This window comes from Anastrepha obliqua, chromosome 1, assembly GCF_027943255.1.
Source record: "Anastrepha obliqua isolate idAnaObli1 chromosome 1, idAnaObli1_1.0, whole genome shotgun sequence".
Classification (NCBI taxonomy): Eukaryota; Metazoa; Arthropoda; class Insecta; order Diptera; family Tephritidae; genus Anastrepha; species Anastrepha obliqua.
Window position 1 is genome coordinate 135041513 of NC_072892.1, and position 27384 is coordinate 135068896.

The following is a 27384-nucleotide window of genomic DNA, read 5'->3' on the forward strand; positions in this document are numbered from 1 at the left end:
ACATTATGAGAGTATGTGTACGGTCGATATGCTAAATTAAAAAACCCATTTTAAGTTTTTGATTTAACTGCGTGCGACCTCGAGCGAAATGCACTTGAAAATTTAAACTCGGTTTTCTCGAAACTACTTTTTCCGGTACGGTTTTTTTTAAATATTCGAAAGTGTTTTCTCTATAGTCTGCCGACCCGAATTTTTGATATCTTTATTAAAAATTTTATAAACATAATTAAAGTGTGACATTTATGACGAAAAACGCATACTTTTTTTTAAATAAATTACAAAATTTCTCAAAATCAAAAGTTCGGCTCGACAGACTATAACTACGACTTTATTTTACAAGAATTTTTTTTCCTTTTTACAGATCAATCAACATTTCAAGTAGAAATGAGGTAGACCGTGGAGCAACTTTTTCTTCATTGTATTATGGGTCACGTGATTTTTTATATGCTAATTTTTGTAAAGAAAAATTAAAATAAATTTTTTTATAAAGTTTAAGTACTAATAAACAATGTATACATTTTTTTATATTTATTTCTATTGTTCCCCATCTAAAAACAGTTTTTCTTTTAGCGCATTTTTGGCCTTAAGGCTTGAAAATCAATGCTAACAAAACGAAGTACAGTAGCAGAAAAACACTTATGTAAATACAAGCTTCACCGTTGACAACTTAAACATACAACGAGTGCAAAATTTCAAATATATAGGCGACTTGATTACCGAAAACGGGGATCATTCTAAAGAAGTAAGAGCAGTATTTTATACGTACAGAAATAAATTAAGTAATCATGACCTTAATATTAAACTTAAAGTCCGTATTGCTAAATTTTACGGTGAAATGGACAATAAAAACCGTTGATTTAAACAAACTGGAAGCATTTCATATGTGGATCTTTTGCAGAATCCTAAAAATAAATTGGAAAGACAGAGTGACAAATGTGGAATTCGGGAAGATCGAGAATTGCTCACTACTAATATTAAGACACGAAAAGTTGCATACTTAGCACATACAAGGTGAAGTCCAAAATAAACAAGACTAACGTCATAAAAATGTTGTTGATGACACCATTAATGAGTTAGTGCGTTGGAAGCTACATCCCTAGCTGACTTCCAGTGAAAGCTTGGTGACATCCGGTTCAGTGGAGACGAAGTTATTGCCTCTAAGGTGTCAGTATGTTTGTGTCATCAGTACAGAAATGAGTTTCGAACAAAGAGCCAAAATCAAATTTTGTTTTAAAATCGGTAAAACGTTTATCGAAACATTTGAATTGATGAACAAAGTTTATGGCGATGACTGTCTATCACGTGCCATAGTTCATGAGTGGTTTACACCTCTCAGAGATGGTTGTGAGGACATAAATGGCAATGAGCCTCCCAAAATCAGTAATCACCGAAAACTCCATCGAAATTGTTGGTAAATTTATCAAAAATAAACCGAAATCATCATTAAAATCCATGGAATCGGAGTTGAGTATCTCCAAAATATCAATTTATAGCATTTTAATTGATCATTTGGGATTACGAAAGGTCTGTGCAAGTTTCATTCTGCACAAGTTAACTGAGGACCAAAAATTACTCAGAATTCAACATTTGAAAAGACCTCATTAAAGAGGCGAGAAAAGTCAAGAACTTCTTTTACAACATTGGAACTGGTGATTAAATGTAGTGTTTCTAACATGAATGTGAAACTAAGCGTCAATGAAAGGCCCCAGACGACCCAACACCCTAAAAACCCAAATGTTTGGAGAAATCAAAAATCAAGTCGATGCTCATTTGTTTTTACGATTCCAAGGGAATTTTCCACTAGTAGTTCATGCCAATGGGCCAAACCGTCAATGCAATTTTCTATCTTGGCGTTTTGAAGCATTTGTTGCATAGCATTTGTCGAATAATCCCGGAATACCGCGAAGGAGGAAGCTGGCGCTTATTATAATGCATCATCTCATCGATCTACTTTTGTGACTGATTTTTTGACTAGAAATCGCATTTTACCCATCAATCACTCACCTTATTCGCCTGATATGGCTCCCTGTGACTTCTTCCTATTTGGAAAATTGCATTTGGCCACGAAAGGAAAACATTTTGCGTCCGTAAGGGCCATCCAAAAGGTTTGTACCGTCATCTTGAAGGACATTCCGGGCAATGACCTGAAACACTCTTTCGAAAAGCTTTTAGATCACGCAAAACAGTCTATCGAGGCCCGAGGGGAGTATTTTCAATAAATAAACTCGAAGTTATCAGAACAAAGCTATTGTGGTTTCTATTTTAGTTCATAGAATTTGACGTTATGATTATTTATAGTAATTTATTAGTCATTATTTACAAGTGCCATAACTTTTCAAATCTTATTACTGACACTAACTTTTATTATTTATTTTTCATTTCTGTGCAATTGTGTGATCGCCTACATTCGAAATCGGATTAGCAAATAAAGAAAAAGATTTTAGATCCAAAAAATACTACGTTTCAAAAGGCACCTCCTTAAAGCGGGTTGTCCACCCGGTCACCCTAATGCACATACATTCCTACGTACGATTGATTATATATTTTTTTTAGTATTATTTTACCGCCTCTGTTCTTCAAACTTGAAAATTTACATTGCTTTTACATGCTTCAATTCTCTTTGATGCATTGCCGTATCAAATTTTCATATTTTGCAATCGCTCATTTGTTTTTATGCACTTTCATTTTCGCTACATTTGCTTGTCGAAAATTTTATGGATTTTTCTTTTTGCTTACAGCTGCCAGAATTTTGTGGCACTTTGCACTGAATTTTGAAGAGTGCTGTGGCAGAGTTTACTTTTACACATCCATTTAATTATTTCGTACGAATTAAGATTTTCTTACTACAAAACGACAAATACATGTACCTACATATACAGGGTTTTCCAATGTGGGCAGATTGTAAGCCGTATGTGAGGTACTAATAAAACTTTTGTTGGAATGGAACTCTAGTCGACCAGTTTGGATCTGCGTCATGGCCACATCAGAGGCTTGATCGCGGCTTGACTATCAAAAAAAACGTTAATATCTCCCTCGCTCCCACGTTCCCTAAACATGTTGCTTGACTGCAGGATCCCAAAAACTTCTGACTGGAAAACTTTAGCAGTATTCGGCAGTTTAATCAACAAGCACTCTAATTTTCTAAGAAAAAAAGAAAACATTTAATGTCTCTCTGATAGGGGAAGAGTGAATATATAAAAGTAGCAATAATTTTTGGAATAATCCATATTGAAATGCTTTGCAGCAAAGAGAGCATCAGGAATTAGTGACCTTGCATATCTGATTGTATATCAGAGAAACAACAAATGAACAACATTTTCTGAATTTCTCATTTGTATTTCAGTTTGATGTTGACTAAATGTTGTAGCCAAGGTTGAAAAATATTCGTATTAATTCTAATATATAAGTAGTAGACACATTTGTTTGATGAATCCAACAACAAACGGAACTGATGGTGGGTTAGCAGCATCTGAGAATTGCCAAGAATTGAGGCTTGTTGCAGGACATAAAAATGAGAACAACTTAAAAACGAAATGAAAATAATTTGACAATAAATAAAAATATTAATTATAGAAATGATATCAGCTTGATTAAAAATAAAATGCAGGGCATTATCGATAAACATCACGATTCAAAAACGGAGCGCTCAGCGCTTATGCCTAAGGGTTTTATTATTTTCACTTTTTTAGCCAATGCACTTTACCGAATTCCAGTCGATATTTGGCGTTAGATATAGTATAGCTCTGTTTTGTGCCAAAAATAAACAGATTGGTTTTAGAATTTATTTAACAGTAGAACTGTTTTTAAAAACTGACGTGAACGAAATGAAATTTATTTGCACTAATTTCGAAAATTCACTCATACAAATACATACAGTCATACATACGTATTTCCGTAGAAAATATAAATTTTAACAAGTTTACATAATTAATTGAGGAATACAAGGTGAAGTCCAAAATAAAGAAGACTGGCTCATAAATATGTTTTTGATGACGCCATCTTTTCAATGTTAAATTAGTGCGTTGGAAGTGATATCCCCAGCTGACTTCCAGTGAAGGCGAACCTCAGGCGAGGAAAAACGGGATTCTCCTTTTTTTTCCTTGTTCACTCCTCTCGGGAACATAGGGTCTCGATAAAACTCAGTCTTGCGTTGGTTTCATTAATCTGTTTTGATTTCTGACAGGGTAGGTGATTAGCCTGTCGCTACCAGTCCTAAGTTGTGGGAATGCCCACCTGTCGTTGCTTAGGATTAACGCCTTCTTACTGCTTCGAGCGCCATCTGTGTCTCACATTTTTCTGGCAGATGGATCGCACAGATGGTTGAGGACTTCGCTAAATTTTGGTGCGTCTGGTGTGTCTTTAACAGCCACAATGCAAGTAGTGCGCTATTTTTTTGTGCGGGAGTAAGGATTGGAATCATAAGGTTGTTGGGGTTGAGGACTGAGATTTTTTTTTTTAGTGCGAGGACCGTGCTGTACGTGGGATTCGCATCCCCAAGCTCTGGAATGGTAGGTTAGTGCACTTACGCTAGACTACCGAGGCCAAGAACTTCCTTTACAACATTGTAATTGGTGATGAAACATGGTTTTTTCAACATGAACGGGTCACCATCCAAAAAATCGCGTTTCGAGAAGTCATTTGTTCGTGAAAAGTTCGTGCCAACCGGCCAACCGTCAATGAAATTTTCTTTCTTGGCGTTGTGAAACGTTTGTTGCATCGCTTTCGTCGAATTCGTCCTGAATACCGCGAAGGAGGCCTGGCACTTATTGCATAATAATGCACCATCTCATCGATCCACTCTTGTGACTGATTTTTTGACTAGAAATCGCATTTAACCATCAAATACTCTCCGTATTCGCCTAATATGGCTACCTGGGGCTTCTACCTATTCGGAAAATCGAATTTGGCCATGAAAAGAAAACTTTTTGCGTCCGTAAGGGCCATCCAAAAGGCTTGTACCGTCATCGTGAAGGACATTCCGGGTAATGACCTGAAACACTCTTTCGAAAAGCTTTTAGATCGCGCAAAACAGTATATCGAGGCCCGAGGGGACTATTTTGAATAAATAAACTCCAAGTTATCAGAACAAAGCCCCTGGCGTTTCTATTTTAGCTCAGACTTGTTTATTTTGGACTTCACCTTGTAGGTACTTATTTTCTTAGATTCTCTCTTTTGTTTTTTTATCGTTGATGTTAGCACTTCTTGTGTTCTATAACTTCTCATTTTTTCCTACACAAAAAATTTAAAATCTTTGAGCATAATTTTAACAGGCCACATTCCATTTAGGCGCGTTTCTACAGAACCACTTTGTTGTGAAAGCAAAAATTTCACTTGAAAAACTTTTATCCACCGCGATTCACAAATGCGGCTAAGGGGCCATCTGATGGATAAACGACTAAATCAATAACAAGAAATCGGGAAGGGCAAATAAGTATGAATTACTCGTAAAACTGAAACACACAGCAGCTCATCCATTGCAAAAATTTTGTTGCGTTAATAACGCAAGGTAACTGCAAATGAAGTCAGGCGCGCGCATGCTTAGATAGCCATCAAAGCGAGGTACTTAAAAAAGACGCTCCGTATACGAAAGGCAGTGGGTGGTGTATTGTAACACAGGTTTACAAATAACTAATTATTTTTTCATCCAAGAACCAGACCATCCAATATCAATGTAAAATCGATCGCTGAAAGCGAAAATCCACATACTTTTTTTCCTGATATGTAGTTCTTCGAGATATGGCCAAGACAAAGGTTTTAGTTTAGGGCAAAAAAGGTAGTTAAAAAAGAAATCATTGACTTAAATTTGGACTTTCAAAGGGTATTGCTAGTTTGCGCCGGCCACCGTAGTCGAATGCCTTGGTGCATAAATATCATACGGAATTCGGAGAACGTAAGGTCAAATCGCCCCTCGCAGTCGCCCTAAGCGCCGTTTGATACCATTATGAGACCTCCAATAATCAGATATCTACAGCCAGAACTGTTGATGTAATGGAGAAGATTGCTGGAATTTAGGTTGATGCACTGCCCCAGGCTGTCGAAGAAAGGAGCACCCAGTGATCTTAATCGTCTCGTGCCAAATCCGGACATTTACAGAGAAATGGGCTCCTTCTCTGAAAGGTTCCTACAGCTTCTGCAATGGGGGTTAAATGGTAAACCTGGCTCCTCCGCATGTGTGCAGATCAAGTAATGTTACCGGTCATCAGCTACGAGTTTGAAAATTGACTGGTGTGCAGTTCCCAAAACTTTCTGAGTCCTCTGTCTATTCTACTGGGGCCACAGGGCTTATGAAATAGCACATGAGGACATGGAGCTCCATCTTTTCTGCGCTTTCCTGAGAAATAAGTTGTGCAATCCCTATTTAAAAACCTTCAGGCTGATGCCGATGACCGGGTAGGAGGTCTCTGAGACCAATTCAGCCCCCTTCTTGGCAAGCTCATCAGCAATTTCATTCCCCTCTATGTTCCTATGTCCTTGAACCCAGATCAGAGAAATATTACCGGCACACACAAGAGATTTGATCTCCTCCTTAATGTAGTTGATTAGTTTGGATCTGCACCATTGCGTCGTCAGAGCCTTGATCGCGACTTGACTATCGCAAAAAATATTAATATCTCTCTCGTTCCATAAGCATTTTGCTTGCCTGCACGATCGCAAGGACTAGCATGTTAAATTTAAAAAATAAATAAATAAATTTCGAAAATCCTTTCCTTATGTATTCTTTACAATATAAATCAAAAGCTTTCATATTTTTGCAAAAAAAAATGTTGCTAAACTTTGCAAAAATCTAGAAAAAATTTAATTTAATGAAAAATAAATGAAAATCAAAATACTTTTTTATCTCTTTTATCTGTATTGTCCAGATATTAGAAATCTCGGTGATTTTTTTTTTTTTTTTTTTTTTTTTTTTTGAAACCAAAACGTTTTGTTGGCTATATCCCGAAACGAACATGTCGAAAAAAAGTTATATGAATTTCCGGACTCAACTGATTTATATGTAAATGAACTGGAGATAATATCTATATTTTCACTGAGAGCCAAGCGGCCATAAAATCACTCACAAATCAATAGGCAACGTCCAAGGTAGCCATGAAATGCCGCACATCTCTAAAGAGATGGCTGAGTCATTTCACCCAAAGGCATCATGGGTTACTTGGTTGGCCATTGCGATATTGAGGGGAACAGCAGGGTCGATGAACGGGCCAGACTTGGCACTAAGTTGATTGATGAGTGCACAGACAATGACATACCCTTACACACTTGGGAGCTATGTATTTTTGAGAAAATTGTAAGAGCAGCTAATGCATGATGGCGTAACGAACCCACCTGCAGGCACTGTCTTATAGGTAGACACGCTGAGAGGCTAGGCGTGCAGACCAGTACCACGGTCCTGCTCTATCTAGAAGAAAATTCACCATTTTAGGTGCACAATTTTTGAATGAGTTGGAATATCTTAGTATTTGGGAAATCAGGGATCTTCTAAAAATGTTTAAAAGTTCACACTGGTTTAGGAGAGATAAGAACCAGTTCCCCATGCGACATCACAATGGGTTATGAACCTGAGTGTATCCCATAGTGGATAATCGCTACTTCTGAGTCTACATAAGAGTTGGAAGGTTTGCTTCTTGGATTTTTTACTTTTTGGCTGTAGACTAGTGTAATATAACTATGTAAATGCAGGCATACATGCGCTAAGCTAGAAAAGTAACATCAAAGGATTAAAGATAATGCGGCACTGTGGTCAGTAGTTGGCAAAAAAAGATTTAATAGGTTTTCTTTTTTAAATATTCGCATATTAAGCGCTGTAGTATTTTAATATTTTTTTTTTTGAGTCTTATTTACAATTCGAAATTTTACTTTGTTAAAAATTACTTGTTGACTTTCAATTAGTTTTCCTAACCTTATAGAAAATACATTTCTTTAAATTTTCTACATTTCAATTTATATTTAAAGGCTTCATTTGGCGTCGAAAATCTTTTTATAGAATAAATCATCCACAAAATTTAGCAGCTACCGGGAAATCCTGCGAAAACAGCAAGGATTCATGTAAACAATTTTTGCTCAGCGGCGACATCTTTTTATTTTACGCCACTCTTAAATCAACAGGGAGAGAGTCCTCCTGCAAGGGTAATAGCGGCTCACATATTGGTTGCCAAATTTCATAATTGCGAGTAGAATTTCTACGTATTCGATGCGTTTTGATACCATTTTGAGACCTCCAACAGGCAGATATCTGCAGCCAGCCAGAACTCTTGATATAATGGAGAAGATTGATGCAATTTAGGTTAGCGCACTGCTCCAGGCTGTCGAAATACCATAAGCAACTGTAGGAACATTTTAACGCATATTCAATCGAAAGAAATCCTTTTCACTGGCTTAAATTGGTGGCACTACGTTTGTTTAACTCACAAGCCACTTGGAAATCACAACATTCAACTACTCCCCTTTGGTCAGCCAATTAGGGAATCACTTTCGGTCAAAAACTAATGTAATAAGAACTCGGTGTTATTTATATAAGAAACATAAAAGGGATGCAGATTCTTATAATCAGTGGGAAGTTGAGTTAAAAGGCCTGGCTAGAGGATGAAGTTTCGTTTATAAAAATGAAAATTGCAAAAACGACTTGAACGACAAATTAATCCGTGGAATAATTGTTTTACATGCTCTTGAGCCAATGAGTCAACATTAAAGAAAATTTTGCAGATAGCAGATTTCGGTAAACCAAAGGAAAATGAGTTGCCATTATATCCACGCTGTTTTAAGAAGCATGAGAAGATCAGCTGTTAGAACGGATGGAATTAAATGAAGTAAAGTGTAAAGTAAATTCAAAAATTAGTATACAACTTTTCCTACAAGCCACGTGAAATGAATTGGTCCAGAAGCTGATCTTTTCAACAATATTTTCCTGAAATTTTTAAAAATTAGTATACGACTCTTCATTAAGAGTTGATCTTTTAAACGATACTCATCACGCCATATAAACTCTTTTTTGAACACTTTATATTTTTAATGGGTAGCTAGAGTTTGTAGGCCAAGGTATCGCTTGAGAAGTTTTGGTAGAATTATGAGAAGTAAATACTAAATTCTATTCGAATTTCTAATAGCGGTCGCCTCTCGACAGGCAATGGCAAACCTCCGAGTTTATTTCTGCCATGAAAAAGCTTCTTTTGCCGTTCGGAGTCAGCTTAAAACTATAGGTCGCTTCACTTTGTGGAGCTACATCAAGACGCACACGGCAAATAGGAGGAGGAGCTCGGTCAAACAACTTACAGAGGTGTACGCGCCAATTATTTATTTATTTTAAATACTAGTAAATTACTGTCAATAACAGTCGCAAAAATGTAATGGCAGAATTTTTGTATAGTAATTTCGAAAAATTCGGTGAAGCATTTATCAAGCCTGAATAAATTTTCAAATTTGGTATATACCACCTTAATAAAAAAGTTCCCGGAATATATTCAGAAAATTCAAATTACAAGTTTATTCCTCAAAAGTGATATTATCGCCTGCAAAGTACTCCCGACCGACTGAAACGCACTAATGCAATGTTTGATCCAGCGCTCGAAATATTTTTGTAACTCTATTTTCGGTAAAGCCATCAGGGCCGTTTTCCATTAATTCCATTTTCCAGTACTGCTGCAGTGGATTTTTGACTCGGTCAAACAGAAAAAAATCGCACTAAGTCATATCAGGTGAATTTGATAGCAGTTGGATGGTATTCGTTTGGTTCGTGGTCAAAAAATCACAGATAATAATGGCACTGTGCGACGTTTCGTTATCACGGTGCAAAATCTATGAGTTGTTTTCCAACAAATCCTTTCTTTTTTAGCGAATTGCTTCACGTAAATGTCTCATAACGCCCATAGCGCAAAAGATCTTACTAACTGTCTGACCCTCTGGCAAAATTTGGTGGTGTACATTATCATTGCATTCCATAAACGTTTCATTGACTGAAAACGACGTAATTTTTTCGGTCTTGGTTCCTTCGGAGCTCCCCACTCACTCGCCTCATTTCTGAATTGTGTGTCGTACTCATAAATCCACATCTCATCTCCAGTAAGGCTGCGTTTGAAGATGGTTGGGTCGAATTCAGTATTTTAAATTATATCTTAGGCGATATCAGCGCGGTCTCTTTTTTGTGAGAAATTCAAATTCTTTAGGACCGATTTTGCAGCAAGACTGCACAAACACAAATCCTTAACTACAAAGCCCTGAAATGATCCATAAACAATGTTCCAAGTCGTCCGCCAGCTCTCTGATGGTTATTTTGCGGTTATTGATCAACTTTTCTTTTACTTTCATCTCGGGGAAAATTCTAAAGCATATCCCCGACAGAGCAATGATTTATCTTAGGAACGTTTTCAATGCTGCTATAAAGCTCAAATACTTCCCAAAGCCAAGGAAAATTGTCGAAATCATTGAGATCCCAAAGCCCAATAAAGACGCCAATTTTGCATTGTCGACCAATAAGTCTGCTGCCGACAATAGCAAAAATATTTTAGAAGCTACTCTTTGATCGCATAGATCCTATTATAACAAATATAAATTTAATTCCCCAACATAAGTTCGGATTTAGGCGAAAACATTCGACAATCTAACAAGTGCACAGAGTCACTCTCAAAATTTATAAAGACTTCAACAATAAACAAATATACGTGGCTGTATATCTCGACAAAGATATGCAAGCCTTTGACAAAGTACTGCACCCTGGATTACTGCACAAACTCTAATCTCGGTTGCCATATGACTACTTTCTAATGCTAAAAAGTTACATCCAAGATAGACAATTTTATGTTAAGTATAACGACATACATTGAACCTATGAACGCAGAAATTCCTCAAGGCGGTTTATTAGGACCCACTCTGTATCACATCTACACCGCTGACTTAACGCAACCGTCTTCAGGAAATTGCATGATTGCGACGTTTACAGATGACACTATACTAATGGCATCTCATAAAGACTCGAAAATATTACAGACAAATTTACAAAACGACCTAAACAAAACACTGGAGTGGTTCAAAAAATAAAATATAGAAATTAATGGCGTCAAAACAATTCAAGTCAATTACACGAGCTATCTTTCTGACCATAGACTCATTAAAGATTGGAATTCGGACGCGAGTACTGAAACGAAAGCTAAATACTTAGGCAATACAATTGGCTCTAAACTGGAACGACCATATAATAAAAAAAGAGATGAAATTAAAAATCGCTTTCGGCAATTGTACTGGCTGCTAGAACCTCAGTCAAGGCTCTCGCTGCAAAGCAAAACCTTAGTCTACAAAACGACAATTGCACCAATTTGGAAGTATGGTATAGAAGTTTGGAGCACAGCTTCTAAATCCATTTTGACAATACTGCAACGTGCCCAGTCGAAGATACTTAGGACAATCACAAATGCGCTATGGTATATGCTAAACGCTGACATTCACCGCGACTTAAACATCGACACAGTTGATGAAGCAATTCAAATTGCGAGCAGAAGGCACATAAGCAGACTTCTGACGCACACAAATCCGACGATGAAGAAGCTTCCTGAGGAAGTAAAATTTAATAAGAAGAGACTTAAACGAAAAACACCAACTGATCTTTTGTAATAAATAATAAGAATTATATTTAAGTACTTATTTAAGGGGGGAGCCTGGTTTATGAGGTCTAAAAATTGCATCTCTTTGCGATTTTTTTTTTAAGGAAAAAATTAATTTAGCACTGCAAAGTTTTTTCTATTTTTTAATGAACATTTAAAAAGTATAAAAAAAATTTTGTACTGGTTAAAATAAGTTGAAAAAAATATTTAACATAGAAATTAGTGGAGCGCTGCAACGCTGGAGTTTCCAACTGGCGTACAAGATACAGCTCGTAATTATTATCTAAAGCAAAAAATTCAAATGGATTTCTAATTATCATGATTTTTTATTCTAGATGAACTAAGAAAACTGAGAGAAATTCCAAAATTTCAACTTTTTGGAGGTTTTAAAGAAAAAAATGCCTTTCTATAAAAAAAAAATTCATTTCAATTTGGTATAAAAATCTTGAAAAAATTTTTTTTATCTATTTTGTTAGTTCAAATAGAAGAGAGTTTAATACTGAAGGGAACAAGCTATGATTCATTTCAAAAGGTTCATTAGTTTTTTTTCATTCATGTACGCCAATTCAAAGAAATAAAAATAAAAATGAAAAGTCGAGAAAAGAAGATAAAGTTTGTACTATAGCTGACCGGTCACAGCGTAACTACCTAACGCTCGCCTACCTTTGGCTTTGTATCTACGGAAATATTGAGAATTAGGCTCTGTAACTTTGTGTGAATATTCTGAAATATATTAGGAATCGCTTAAAATGAAAAAAAAAACAAATGATTTTTTCGACCTTATAAACAAGGTCGCTTAAAATGAAAAAAAAACAAATGATTTTTTCGACCTTATAAACAAGCCCCCCCTCCCCCCCCCCCCCCCCCCCCCCCCCCTTAAATTATCATGGTAAATATTTTACAAATGAATTACATATTCCTAAATTATCCTGAAGAGCAATGGTCCTACAGTATCACTATATGGCCATCTATCGTTACGGATTTGAACTAGGAATTATTTCAAGAATAGTAACACTTAGCTGTCATCTGATTTGACAGAAAATTAGTTTTATTCTTCCGCTGAACGAAAATGCTTGTGTATACGCTCAAAGAACGCTGGGAAATATTGCGACATTACTTTGAAAACTGGAAAACTGAAAATTACGTACGGCAATGGGAAGAAGAAAAGCACCGAATGAAGCGCATGTGCGTTACTTTGCGAAAAAAGTGAGAGAAACTGGGTTGCTTATTGACAAACCAACGCGTGACCGACCAAAAACCGTGCGTACTATTATCTTTGGGGTGCCGTCAAAGACCAGTGTTATGCCAACAAACCAGCAACAATTGATGCACTAAAGACCAACATGCGCGATGTCATAGCTGAAATACAGCCTCCTACAATCGAAACTGTGTTGAAAAATTGAACCGATCGTATGGGATGGTGCATGGCTAGCCGAGGCAGCCATATGAATGAAGTTCAAAAAAAAAAACAGTTTGGAAAAATATTGAGTAGTTTCTTTTTTATAGCGTTTTTAATTCCGTAAAGTTATATTGCGGCCCCTGTATATCCAAATATCTTTAAAACAAATTACTTATTGTTAATATACATATATAGACAGGTGTAATATTTTTTAGAAGCAATAAAAAAAAAACACTTTATTGATGTTTCCATGGGTTTTCGATATCGACGGCGTGTCATTACGTTCATCATCTTCAATGGACTACGGATCTTTTCAGAGTATCATTACCGAAACAGTTTCCCAATATTTCTAATATTTTGCATCATTGAATCCAATTTTAACGCGTCAACTGGCGGTTGTTCCGGGAACTGTTTTATGAAGGTGGTGTACAAGATGGCGCAAAAATAGTTATCAACTTTGTTTTGAATAACTTGTTTACTAAATAAAAAAAAATTATTTTGATCTATGGAAATCTTTATGTTGACATTTAGGCCCTCCAGTACTTGGCTGTTTGTATACGGCAGCTGTCTATTTCACAAGTGTCAAGTGTGATTGACTCAAGACCATTTGCAAAAATTATAAGTCTTCGGATGAAGTGATTAATTTTGCGCCTCCTTGTACAAGTATTTCGCTTTTAGTTATTTGGAAGTTGCTTTTGTACGTACTGCCGAGTCGTTTGATACTGATGTGATGAGGCCACTGGTAGATTGCGTAGCTTGAAGAGATTTTTTGGCGCTTATAAGCCGAGTTTTATATTTTTTACTTCATTATGTACAATACTTCTATTTACGTACTTCTTTTTTTATAATACACACTGTTGTTTTATGCATAGAAAAGTAAAATTTTCTGTTTAAAAATTATTGCTTCCGAGGATTGCCTTTTTCACCACTGTGCATTGTTTCAATGCCACCGCTATCGCCACCCCCGCATAATCAATAACAGATATGCTAAACAATGTTGGCTATGTGAACAAAAACAACAACACACAAACAAAACAAAACTGTGGCAAAATAATAAAAGCAAAGTAGCAGGAAAATAATATAAATTACAACAATAACAATTTAGGTATCACCAGCAAACTTGCAAATTTGCCAGCCAGAACGCTGGGCATCACATTATCAAGTTAACGACTGGAATATTAATTAGGTGTCGCCAAATCGATAAATGCAAACGAAAAGGTAATAAAAGAAAAACGAAAATAAAAACTAAAAAATGTAAGTTCGCATATGAAAGCGCTTCTCTATAGCAAATTGCTGCTAATAAAGTTTCTTTTTGTTGCTTTAATGTTCTTTTTTTATAGTTGCCCATGAATTTATAATTGTTGCTTTTGTTGCTGTTGCTGCTGATGTGCGTATTGTTCATGGTGACGAAAACATGTGGATTAACAAGACATTAGCAGTGAAATATTTGTTTTGCAACTAAGCAAATACGATGTACATTTACAACAACAACAAAACATATTCGCATTCCAGCGGAGAAAAGCGCGTCGTCAACGACATTGGCGGCAAGATCGCTTGCTGTGTGGATCGTCCGTCGGGGCTCGTAGATCATTTGCATGCGAGCTTGCATGGCTGGTTATCTGCTTCTAGAAGAATGTACATTCACACGAACGTATGTATGTAGGCACTTGTGGCACATAAAGATTTTAGTGTTTGCGCATGTGCGGCTCCCATTGCGTATGCGTGTCGCGTGACGATTTTCGTACTGAGATTTTTCTTTGCTCATGGTACCGATTTTATTTTCGCAAGTTCAATAATTTGTTTCTGTGATTTCGATTGGATTTTTGCCATTTGTTTAGTGTGCTTTTGTTTTTGGTTTTGATTTTGTTTTCAGTAATCCCCACTCAGTTTGCTCAGCAATTCTATATTTTGCGTTTGACGACGTGTTCAGTTGACTTTGATCGACAGCTGACGCTTTATGCCACGTCTGTCAAAGCGCTGACTTTAAATGTAAAAGTGTTTTTCATTACATTTTAGAACATATTACATTCTGATACGAGCAATTTTAATTTTACGAATTTAACGAAGTTTTCTGCAAATCAAGAATGATAGAAAGAAGTTTGCGCCCATCAGAAAGTGCGTGACGTCACGATTTTCTGAGTTGTGCAGTATTGCCAACCATTTGCTCTTCACAATAAATTTAGTGCTTTTTTATAAAGAAAAAGCGAAAATTTTGAAGTTTCGTGTTTGTTTCTTTTTTTTTTAATTTAAAGCTACCGACACTTTAAGTTAAAAAAAATGTATTATTATACAAAAGAAGGTTAAAAAAGGCCACTCTGAGAAGATTTTAGTGCTAATGAAAATTAGTTGGTTCTTATAAAATTTGATATTTTGAAAGTGTGAATTTAATTTGTTGCTCCTCTTAAGGCTATTCACGAATATTAAATGTCCCTCTCTCAACGCTTCTTAAGATTGAAAACCTTTTTACACATTTTAAAAGGCGTTTGAATTTATTGAATGCGGATTAAAACCATAGAGGTGTAATCGTTTCTTCCGGCCGTCAATCCTTAGTGGGACATAGGACATCAAGAGGTGTATTCATTGCAAAAATAAGCCACTAATTACCAGAAAATTCAAAAGAAACCATACTGACATTTTTACAAAAAGAGTACCTTATCTAGTTACATAACCTCAAATATAGCAAATAAGTCAAAAAAGTCTCGCTTAACAAAAAAAAACTCACAAACTAAATTGTACATAAGCATTACACATTTATTAAAAAAAACGCACATCCTAAAGACAATTTGTCACACATACAAAGTTCTTTAAGTGATTCAATAAAAATTTGGTGTTTTATTTTCTTTAAATGGGCATTTTAGTGTGTTTTTATATCCAAAGCTAGGCAACACTGCAGTAGAGAGATTTGACTGCCGAAAGCAGAAGAACACCAACAACACCTGCAATCGCGGGCAATGCCGCCAGATGTTAAAAAAAAGGAAAGCTTAATAAATCTGAGTGAATTATTTAACTAATTATTAAAAAATGTATATTTTACAAAATTATAAACATTACATTTTAAATGTAAAAAAATGTCATGAAGAAAGAACTAAAACTCCGAGACTAAATAACAAACAAAAATGCTAAATCAAGTTACGAAAATGGTAACCTGGCCATACTGGTGATAAAATCACGTAACTCGTTGTCAAATTCGCTGAGAGCAAAGTAACGGGACCACGATAGGCGCCATCTTATTATTCTTTCCACCATGGCTTCAAATATGTATGAAAATGTTCTATAAAACCACGGAAAATAAATAAATTTATTAATTTAATGAAACTAAAATGATTCTTGAGATGAAAAATACAATATGGGGTAGCCCATAAAGTTAAGTTAGCCAAATCTGAGCAGTTTAGTTTGAAACTAAATATTTTTCGTATCTGGTGTAAATCAGTTATTCCATCAGTGAAGAACGTTAGTGCTTTCTGAGCGAAAAAACCCGTTCAAACGCATTTTGTGGACCTCCATTGATTCCAATTTTACTCCATCAAATTCCAAATAGTTCGGCAGATAACCAAAAGATTTAAGGGGTAACACCACTGTACACGAGTAAAATAAACACGATTTTTAAAGAATTTTTTTGTATAGAAGGAAAGGGGAAACAATCACTCTGATTTGGGAAGTTATTACTTATATACTAAAATACAAAACTACAAAGTTTGATCGAAAAATTTTACAAAATGGCGGCATTGGAGACATTTTTGTAATGTGGTTTCTCTTGAAGGAGCTCCTCGGCACGCAGCACAGAGGGTGCAAATTTTAATCTGGAACAAAGAAACATTTTTTTTCTTAATCTAGATAAGAATAGCTAGAGAAACACGTAGGGGATTTAAAAAATATTTATTTTTGTGGAATTAGCAAGCATTTGAGGAAAAAACTCTATTTTGGACTAAAAAAACGGCACTTAAATAATTATAACAATCGTTTAAATTAATCTATCGAAAATAAGAAGGTTATTATACAGACGTAGTGAAAAACCTAATTAAAAATATTTAAAATTGTTTGAGTTATGCTGCGTGCCAATTTCAGAAAACGTGTTTTGAGAAAAACGCGTTTAAAGTTTGGAAATTTGGAGAAGTCGTTAGGTAGCAGTCACTAACGCTTGGTTAAACGCTTAAAATATTTATGAAATAGACTTCGGTAACGTATAAAACTTTTTGTTCTGTATTTTAAAAGGTTCAAAGAATTTTTTAAGCTTATAAAAAAAAAATCAATTTTTTGAAATTTCTACAGTGGTGTTACCCCTTACATCCTGATGGTGCAAGATCGGAATTATATGGTGCACGTATCAAAACTTCGCAACCAAGCTTCCTCTGTTTGTGACCAGCCATCTGCATACGCCACCTTTTGCCATCAACTCTATAATCTTTCGACAAAGCAACATTAGAGACAGACATTAGAGTGATATAGTGATATAGACAGGGCTAGTTTACTGGGGCGGCAGACCTTGGTCGGGAAAAACCCGAGTCATGCCGGTGAGGTAGAACCGGCTGCCATGGGAATGCAGGGAGAAGTCCCACTACTAAAATCTGGGGAAGCCGCTAACCAAGGGGAATCTTATCGGCCGATAACTCTCCTTTCCCCAGTAGTGAAGACACTTGAAGCTCTCCTACTCCCACTTTTCACGAAACACCTGGCCCCAGCCCCACATCAGCATGGTTTCCGATGAGTGAATAGCACCACCACTGCACTCACCGTCATAAACGCCCAGATAAACCGCGGACTTAACCAAAACCGCCCCTGTTAGAGGACTGTTCTAGTAGTGCGGGACCTGAAGAAGGCTTTCGACACTGTCAGCCATTCCACGCTACTAGATAATATTTATCAGTCGACACTCCCGCCAGAGCTGAAGAGGTGGTCCGCCAACTATCTGAGCGGTCGTCACTCGTCAATGATTTTTCGAGACCAAACATCAAAACACGGGAAGATCAAGCAAGGTGTACCGCAGGGTGGTGTCCCTTCGCCCTTGCCGTTCAACTTCTATATCTCGAAACTTCGCCAGCCACCAGAGGAAGTCTCCCTGGTGTCATACGCTGACGACTGCACAATAATGGCTTCAGGCAATGACACCGATGGCCTGTGCTCCAAAGTGAACAACTACCTCACCGACTTTTCTCGCTTTTTCACTTCGAGGAATCTCCACCTTTTCCTCACTAAGTCCACAGGGACCCTCTGGACAAAGGAGGTCCAACTGCCTCTCAAGGTAAAAGTCGATGGCACACTAATTCCGACGGTAAGCAATCCCAAAATTGTGGGTGTAACCTTCAACAGTTTGCTCTCCTTCTCTGCGAACACAACTGCAATTGCCACTAAAGTCCAAAATCGGAACAAGGTCCTCAAATAACTTGCTGGCAGCACTTGGAGCAAAGACTAAGAATTGCTGCTATCGACATTTAAGGCAATCGGCCGGTCGGTTCTATACTATGCTGCGCCTGTCTGGTCGATTGGAACCAGTGGCACGCAGTGGATAAAGCTTCAGACATGCCAAAACACTGCCATTCGGACAGCGATGGGTTGCCTCCTGATGCCCCCCTTCAACACCTTCACAATGAGACACAGATGCTCCCTGTAATGGAGCACAACAAACTGCTCAGCGAACAGTTCCTGTTAGGGTGCTACAGTAGTTTTCACCCTTGCAGACACCTGCTTGAGCCAGAGCTGCCTCCCAGGCACATCAGGAGACACCTTTTAAACTACGCCGACGAGATCTAGGACAAAACTAATATACATCTGCTGGGCCAGACAGTTTTTAGACAGACATTAAACGACATTCACCGGGAGACCGTTACGACCTTCTTAAGCTCCGTTCATCGAATGTATCGTAATCAGAGTCCAACCACCACCTACAGCAGATGAAGCGCTCCAGCTTCCGCGTGAGACCCGCGTAACTCTGGCACAATTACGTTCTGGATACTGTAGCAGGTTAAACTCCTACTATCCAGAATTGACCCGAACATATGTCCGGCATGTGAAGGCATCCCGCACGACACTAACCACCTTTTTACATGCCCTTTAAAACCTACCCATCTAACCCCCTCCCTCTGGACTAAACCTTTCGAAACAGTATGTTTCCTGGGCTTACCTTTAGATGAGCCAGACGAAGACGACCGGTGATATACCCTACACTGACGGGTTTCTATTACTGATACAACAACAACAACAGACATTATAAAGGTTTGCTTTTAAATTGATAATATAAATATAAAATAAATAATATTTTTATACATATTTTATTAGGACGTATTCTTAAATCAAGACTTGAAATGATTTTTAATTTCAAAATAAGATTAGAACTCAGAAGTTTCGTGTTCGCTGGGTAGAAAGTCTTACGTCAACTTAAGTAGTTTTGTTAAAAGTTCAAAGCATTATTGAAAGTAGAGATCAGAACCAATCGCTTGACAATATACATATACCCCTTCTGGATGGGCGCGACAACCGCTAACGTGATTTTGACCGAGTTTAGCAAAGTATGGCATGAAGGTATTCATGTGTTCGTTTAGTATGAAAGTTGTGATTTGGTGTTTGGAAAGGGAAGTTCCGAATAGAGTTTTTTACAATCAGGACTTAGAGGGGTGCACGGATAATTCAATTGGGACCATTCAACCTTTTTCAAGTGGGGAAGAATGAAGGTTGATAATTTTAAGAATGTCATTCGAAGAGATTATACCGAAAATAATCGAGTGGTAGGAATATGTATTTTTGGCTGCTGAATCGGCTTTCGCATTTCCAGGGATGCCTATTTGGCTAGGTATACATAGAAGCTTTATTTTTTTAGGATATTTTATTAATTTATACCTGATTCGACAAACGAACTGATTAATACTAAAGATATTTTTAGCGCTAGACATATTGACGGCTGTCTGTACATATTAGGAATTTTCCCTTATTATTTGTTGCACATTTTGACGCTTGTAGTATAGTCAAGGCCTCGACAAAAAATGATTGAGCTATATGGAGTCAGCCAACTATCGGATATTAGGCCTTCGCGTGCTATGGTCAGTACTTGAGCCATCGGTGAAAATCGGTACCCAATCTTTTAAAGACTGCGAGTGAATTAGTTCCACAAAATGTTGTTCAAAAACTACCTCATTTGAATGTAACGAAAAAGTAGATGAACTGGCAAGAGGGGGATCTGCCATGACGAAATTGCAGAATTGGTATTCACACTGGACCTAGTGGAGTCAAGAGTGCAATTTCCTTAAAATACCTCCGAATCGCGGAATGTAGATGGAGAGACCAGACGAAATGCAAAATTAGTAGAATGTTATGGCCCACCTACAATCTTAAGCAAACCTCCACATTGATGAACATGAAACGACGCCTGGAGACTAACGGCAGTCATAACTGGCTTTGGGTCTGTCGGAGAACAAGTAGCCAAAATGGACATCCCTCACAACGAACACTCTCGCAGTCTCAACAACCTAGGTAACGAGGTTGTGGCAACAAAATGGCGCAGAAGTGCTAGTTGAATTCTGGAATAGTCACCACTTTAACTAACCTCATTTGTTGTTCCGAAAAATTTAAATCATTTTGCTTCAATAATCAACAAAAATTATTAACTTTAAAAATTGTGTTTCATTGAAATCAAAGCAAAATTTCAAAATGAATCTCGGTGTGTAGTTGTTTTTTTTTTTTTTTTGGTTTTTGAGAATATGCGCAGTTATATACTACGTAATATTATTTATTTTGATAAGCAATTTATTTAAACAGCTGAAACAATAGTTTTTCACAATATTTTTATTATTCATAATATTTTGTGACGGTTAAATATTTTTTTATATTTTTGTTTTTTTATAATTATTGAAGCAATTTATTTTTTATCACGTTTATTTATTTTCCATCATGGTTAAATATTTTTTAATAATTTTTTTTGTATAATTATTGAAACAATTTATTTTTGTTACACACTTAACATTGATAATATCAATTACTTCAGCAAAAACCAAATTTAATTTGTTAATTATAAAAATAACGTTATTATGCACCCCAGTATCAACTACCTATTTACAAACTTGTTGTTTACAGGCTCAATAAGTTCAAAGGCCAAGCGAATTTTCAATAAAGTTACTGCAAAATTATTAGTTGAAAAAAAAAATTGTATTAATTTCATATCGTAGAAAGACAAATAAAAACGCTTTGTTTAAAAAGCTTAATTTTTCATAAAAGTTTGGGACCTTTTCCACCCCCGTTGAGAGTGGATATGGAGGATCTACCAGCAGTAGGTCCTGAATCGAAATTTAATTAATTGCAAAAACAAAAAATAAATACTTTCTGTTGCTTATGACAGTCATAAATCTGCAGAATCCTATATTTTCACAACAACAACAACAAGTACCACAAAATTCCAACGGAAGCTTGGTCTGATCTTTTGCATGTCCCCTGCAATATTATTATTTTTTCAGTGATTATTTTTTAATACATTCACAGAGGTATTCCTCATTTTAACTTATTCAGCTCCTTTTAATTCATTATAAGTTATAAATACCTTTTTTCAGTTTAATTTTCTGACAAATAAATACGCACCTTTTTTTGTTTACTCTTAGGAAAAACTCATTACATTTCTGCTGCAAAGGTTTATATTTCTTTCCGCTCCCTTCTGCTTTTGAACTACAAATGCACTGTATTTGTTTTATGTATTTTTGTTTTTTTGTTTTTGTTATATTTTCATTTTTGATTCTTTGATCCCGTAAGCACCACAGATTTCCACACCAACTAGCACGAAAAAAAAAAAATTAACGGGACTCCCTTTCCGCCTGCGAGAACTCTTTTCTGCACTATGCACTTGTTTTTGTGGTCACTTATTTCGTTTTTAATTATTCCGAAAACGTCCGAAAATATTTTCGCTACATACTCGTACGTACTTTAAATCAATTTCATTAAATCAGAATTCAATCACGCCCGCCACTAGCACAAAACTGTTCCACGCCGAACTGTTTACTCGTTACCAAAACGAAAATGAAAATAGCTCAGCGCCGCTACGCTCCTCAATGTAGGCGAAATAAGTTTCAGAGCGAGCGCCCGCTATGAGAATGCTTTTTGGGGCGCTCACTAGCTTGCACAGCCCAGCCAGCTACATACATACATACGTAAATAGCTAACAAAACACCTTTCTGCCACCCATCTCACTTCTCATGCCGGGTCTCAGTTTATATCTACGTACCCATTTAATTTTTCTATGCCGCCCGTTTTGCGCCCGCTATGTGTGTGTTTTTTGTTGTTGTTGTCATTTCGATATGAATTTGTATTCGGTATGTTTACGACGCTCGGTTTCGTCGATTCAAATTGGCCTCTGCTTTTTCGACGGCCGTGCCAACTTACGTTGCTCATGAACTACTGTTTGCCACCGTCTTTGAGCGGTTTGCGATCGCTATCTCAATATGGCGCTGACAATGGCGTACTCTCATCGCGCGCGCCTTTTGCACGATTACTCATTCGGCCATGCTGTCGCATGTGTATTGTTGGCTCGTTGAGAGTGTGATATGCTATTGTTAAAGTGTTGTGCTCTTCTTCCTTCGGATGAGCAGATAAATTGCAAAGATGTTGCTGATGTGCTATATGCGTACATACATACATACATACACATTTGCAAGTTGCACCAGCAGCGGCTTCTTGTGGCATTGCACTCACTATCCATCGAGGTATGCGCATATGCGAAATATCGTACAATGTGCGAAAGTCGTCATCGCTCCTAATTCTTGCGGCAACGGCATTTGGAGTTGACCGCATTCTTTTGCATCAAAGCGGAAGAACAAAGAGGTGATTTGTGTAGAGCGAAAATGTTTTTCAAATAACTTTATCGTTTGTGTAAGTTGAGGTCAGCGGAGTTTATCAATTCCATGTGAAAATATGGGAATAAGTGAAGTAGTTCTTAAGGTATTTATGTATCTATGGATGTAAAAATGTGAAGTAGCTTAGCATTTTCTAGATATAAAGCAATATTTATATATATATATATATGTATGTAGCACAAGATTACAGATTACTAGGTTTTATTGATCTAAAAGCAAAGACTGCCTAAGCCAAGTAAGATGTATTATCAAAAGCGCGTCAAGTTAAAAGTGAAATATTACAATATGTGATCCCACAGAAAGTCTTGGAAAATGTATAACATTTATTTAAATTAATTAAAAGTATTTAAAATATTTTTTAACGGGATTGAAAACAATTTTTTTATGAAAATATTACGAATTGCTAAGTAGCTTCGAGAAAATATACAACATGGCTCTCAAATGAAAGCGCCTGATTGGCGCAATAATCAAAAAGCACAAAAGCAACCGGCGCCAGTTGCTTACTCCAAGTGAAGCCAAGTCCTTCTCCAGCTGATCTTTCCAACCCAGAGGAGGCCTTCCTCTGCATCTGGAAGTACCTTGTAGGCGTTATTTAGAAGACAAGTCCCGCGATAATTGGCACAGATTGCAGGATCACCTGGACTTGCGGATTGGGCAGAGCACACTTAAATTCCAATCGGCAGGCATGCTTTCATCCGACCATATTTTGCATAGAAGCTGATACATGCACTTTACCAACTCGTCGCCGCCATGTTTGAATAGCTTAGTCGGCAGTCCATGGGCGCCCGCGGCTTTGTTGTTCTTTAGCCACGTTATCGCTTTCTTACCTCGTTACGTGCGGGTAGTGGAACAACAGTTCTGTCGTCAACGATTGGGGTATCGGGATCTTCACTTTCTCTGTGACATGCACAGCTGTCACTGTTTAACAAGTCTGGGAAGTGTTCCTTTCGTAATTTAATTAAGCTCTGGTTGTCAGTCACCAGATCGCCGTCTTTGTTATTAGAGGAATACGCCTCGGTGTTGAAACCTTCTGTAAGCCGTCGCACTGACTGGTAGAATTTTCGGGCGTTTTTCCTATTGGCCAGCATCTCAGCTCCTCCCACTTATGTATTTCGGGCTCTCGTTTCTCCTTTCAGATAATACGTCTCTTTTCCTTTCTTAGCTCCCGGTAGCGATCCCACATGGCTCGCGTTGTGCCCGATCGCAGCGTGGCTCTATAGGCAGCATCTTTTCTTCCTGCGGCAGCATGACATTCCTCGTCGTACCAATTGTTTTTTCGGGCTCGCCGAAATTCTACTACTTCTTCGGCTGCGGTACGTAAAGAAGGAAAAATGTTGATCCATTGCTCGTACATGCTAGATTGTTAGGCAGTACTCTCTGAGAAGAACAGAAGTGAGAGACGAATGGCGAGTCTCCTGGCTGTCTGTTGCGATTGCAACTTTTTGATGTCGGACATTCTTTGTGTAGTCAGATGTAAGTTTTTTGCTACACAAAGGCGTGTGCGTAATTTGGCCTCAACAAGGTAATGATCCGAGTTAATATTGGGTCTCGGATCGTACGTAGGAGTACATCTAAAACACTAGAAGCGTGTCTTCCATCTATCGCAACATAATCGATCTAGTTGCGCGTTTTTGGTGTATTTTTTTGCCTACCATGTTTCGAGACCCGGTGAAGTCGATCAGCCTCTGTCCGTTACCGTATATTTCGTTTTGCAGGCTGAATTTTCCAACTGTGAGACCAAAAATTTCCTTCTTGCACATCCTGGCATTGAAGTCGCCAAATACAATTTTTGTATCGTGGCGGGGGCAGCGCTCATAGAAGTAATCTTTGGCAACATCGTCCTTTTCTTCCGTCGTGGGCGCAAATGAGCGAAAGGTTAAAGAATTTCACTTTGATGCAGTTTATTGCGAGACCCTCGTTCACTGGAGTGAACGAAAGTACTTGGCGATGAAGTCTCTCTCCCACAATAAATCCAACACCAAATTTGCGCTCCTTTACATGGTAGCTGTTGTAGACGTCGCAAAATAAAATGATCTTCTTGCCTTACCGCGTCCATCATATCTCTTAAATGGCAGTGATGGTAGCCTATGCTCTCACGAGGGTATCAACCAGCTGGGCAGAAGCACCTTCCTCACTAAGGGACCGGACATTCTAGGTGCAAGCCTTCAAACCGTAATCTTTAGTTCGTTCACAGTGGTCGTCATCAGTATCCGTATCCCAAACCCAGCGCAAAACCAGATATCCTGGATTAATTCGCCTTTTCACATTAGCTCGCTCCCAAATGGATGTTCGGAAGCTATCTAGAGTATACTTGGGCGAAGTCCAGAGGACCGAATGCAACATAAATGTCCTGGCCACTCCCAAGGGAAAGGCAATCAGGTACTTTGCCCACTTGCGTGGACTTCTACACACAGAACCATTATCCAATATAAAGGCCAGAAATAGACAGAGTAAACAAGAATTAAATTGGACTATATACGATTTATTACATTTTAAGAAAATCCTCTAACGACCAGAGAATAGGAGATATTTCATGTGATGTGTTTTTAGAGAAGGAGAAACAAGATCTGTACCAAAAGGTACAGGCCTTCCTTGCGACACGTGTGAAAATTTCATTAGATGAATATTTGCCTCATTCAAGGACCGCATATTTACTTTTCGTACTAATTAAACTCTTTATTTCTCTATATTCACCTTTTATAACTTGAACGTATTTATTATGATTTTTAAACACTGTTTGTCAAGTATAAATTCAAGCCGCTGTATTAGATTCCAAGTGTGCTTATTTGCCTTATAATAAAAACAAAAACTCATCACTTCAGGTGCCTGATTTGTACCAAGGTGAATGTTTCAAATATTATAATTTATGTATTTTCTAGCCTTTACACTTCACACCTCCTGCCACAAACCCAAGACAAGAACCATCAGAACTTTGTTATCGACACCATTTCCTGGAAAAGTGCGATATTTGTGGACATTATTAGGCCTCTTCTTTTCGCCAAGAGTTAGCAAGTGGCGAATAGATGAAGCAACTGGTACAAATGAACATATGTCGGCAATGCGGGAAGAGAGCTGCCTCAAAAATTACATGTGCCGGTAAGGCAGTGCGGTATACCAGTCTAATGAGCTATAGTCATACTCGCTAGTGGCGAATCTTACTCGATAACTTTGTTATTGCTTTCGCATGCCAATTTTCGTGAAGTTAATCGAGCATAGGCATAGCGAGCGGGGAAATGGCGATTAGAAGAGCTCTTTATAATACGTTCACATATGAGTGGATGATCTACTTTTTCGAGCTTAACTCAAAATCGGTAATTAAAAAGCGTGATTTCCCATACAAAATTTCTCTCCCAAAATCTGAGATTATAAAATAATCCTAGATAATAACGATTCTTTTCGACATACAACCCTGTGTTTTCTGTGTTATCGATAATTATTATTACGAATGTAAGGAGAAACATCAAAATAAAAACGAAATGAAATGGGTGCCGGCAAAGAAAACAGGTTTGTAAACATAATTCTAATAAAATTTTTGTTAAATAGGGATTCATTTTACAGAAAAAAGCGTATGTCCATAAACGTTTTGTCCTCTTATCACTTATTATAGTTACGTCGCCTACAGATTCCCTCCAACCAGGCCCGACGAGGGTACTATCGGGTACTTTTTCCCCTGGGCCCGAACTCGAGATTATACGTATTTATATGAATTAGACATTATTGGAAAGGGCCCACATTTGCAATTTTCGACCGGGGCCCGGATATGCTCTCTACGGCCCTGCCTCCAATTTTTTATTATTAGCAGCCAATTAATTACGCAATTAAATTAGCTATTCTTTCTTCTTGTATTTTCTTCATATCGTTAATAATAATTAAAGAAACCAAATACACCGAAATATTCCACCAAAATAATTTCTATGAAGAAAAATCTCTCAAAGACGTATTGACCGCTGATTAGCAATTTTGCAGGTAATCTGCCATATATGAACGGGTAGATTAATTTGGTGGATTTATAAGTGATTAATGCATATATGAACGCATTATTAAATACATTAAACCTATACTGAATTTAAATTAACAATCTAATCAAAAGTAATACGCCATTGGAAAGCAACAACTGGCAATATAATCGGTAGGGTTTTCTCAGTGTCTAGATGTCAATATTTTAAAACTCTATACAAATAGAAATGAAAGAAACAAAATGTGCTACGTAAGACTAGCGAACCCTTTTATATGAATCGGTGAAAAACGCACCGTTTCGCTAAAAAACAACAAAAATGATGGACTTTTTATGTGTTTAAGTGAAACCTTCCGTAAAACAAACTGAGAGAGAATGAGACAAAAGCAACATTAGGAGCGGGATAATTATAGGTTCATTATAATATTGCTACAAAGTTCATATTTTATTTTCTTCATTTTATTATTATTCATCCTCAATGTTTTCAATTTCAACAAATGATACGAGTGGCTTATGATAGCTAAAATATGATACAAATGCTTTGGTTTCGATGTTGTCAACATATCTTTGAAATACCGCGTCAATTGTTGTTTTTGATCGTGTTGTCGATTCAGTGCC

At 37.2% G+C, this 27384-nt stretch overlaps 1 protein-coding gene across 1 annotated transcript in view; it reads right to left on the minus strand.

Annotated features, from left to right (window-relative positions):
- Nucleotides 1-22002, minus strand: part of LOC129236220 (phosphoinositide 3-kinase adapter protein 1) — a 203293-nt gene extending 181291 nt beyond the window's left edge. The window contains exon 1 of the mRNA XM_054870472.1: nucleotides 21547-22002. The gene's annotated coding sequence lies outside the window, so the exon portion shown is untranslated. The remainder of the gene's footprint in view (nucleotides 1-21546) is intronic.
- Between the last annotated feature and the right edge of the window lie 5382 nt (nucleotides 22003-27384).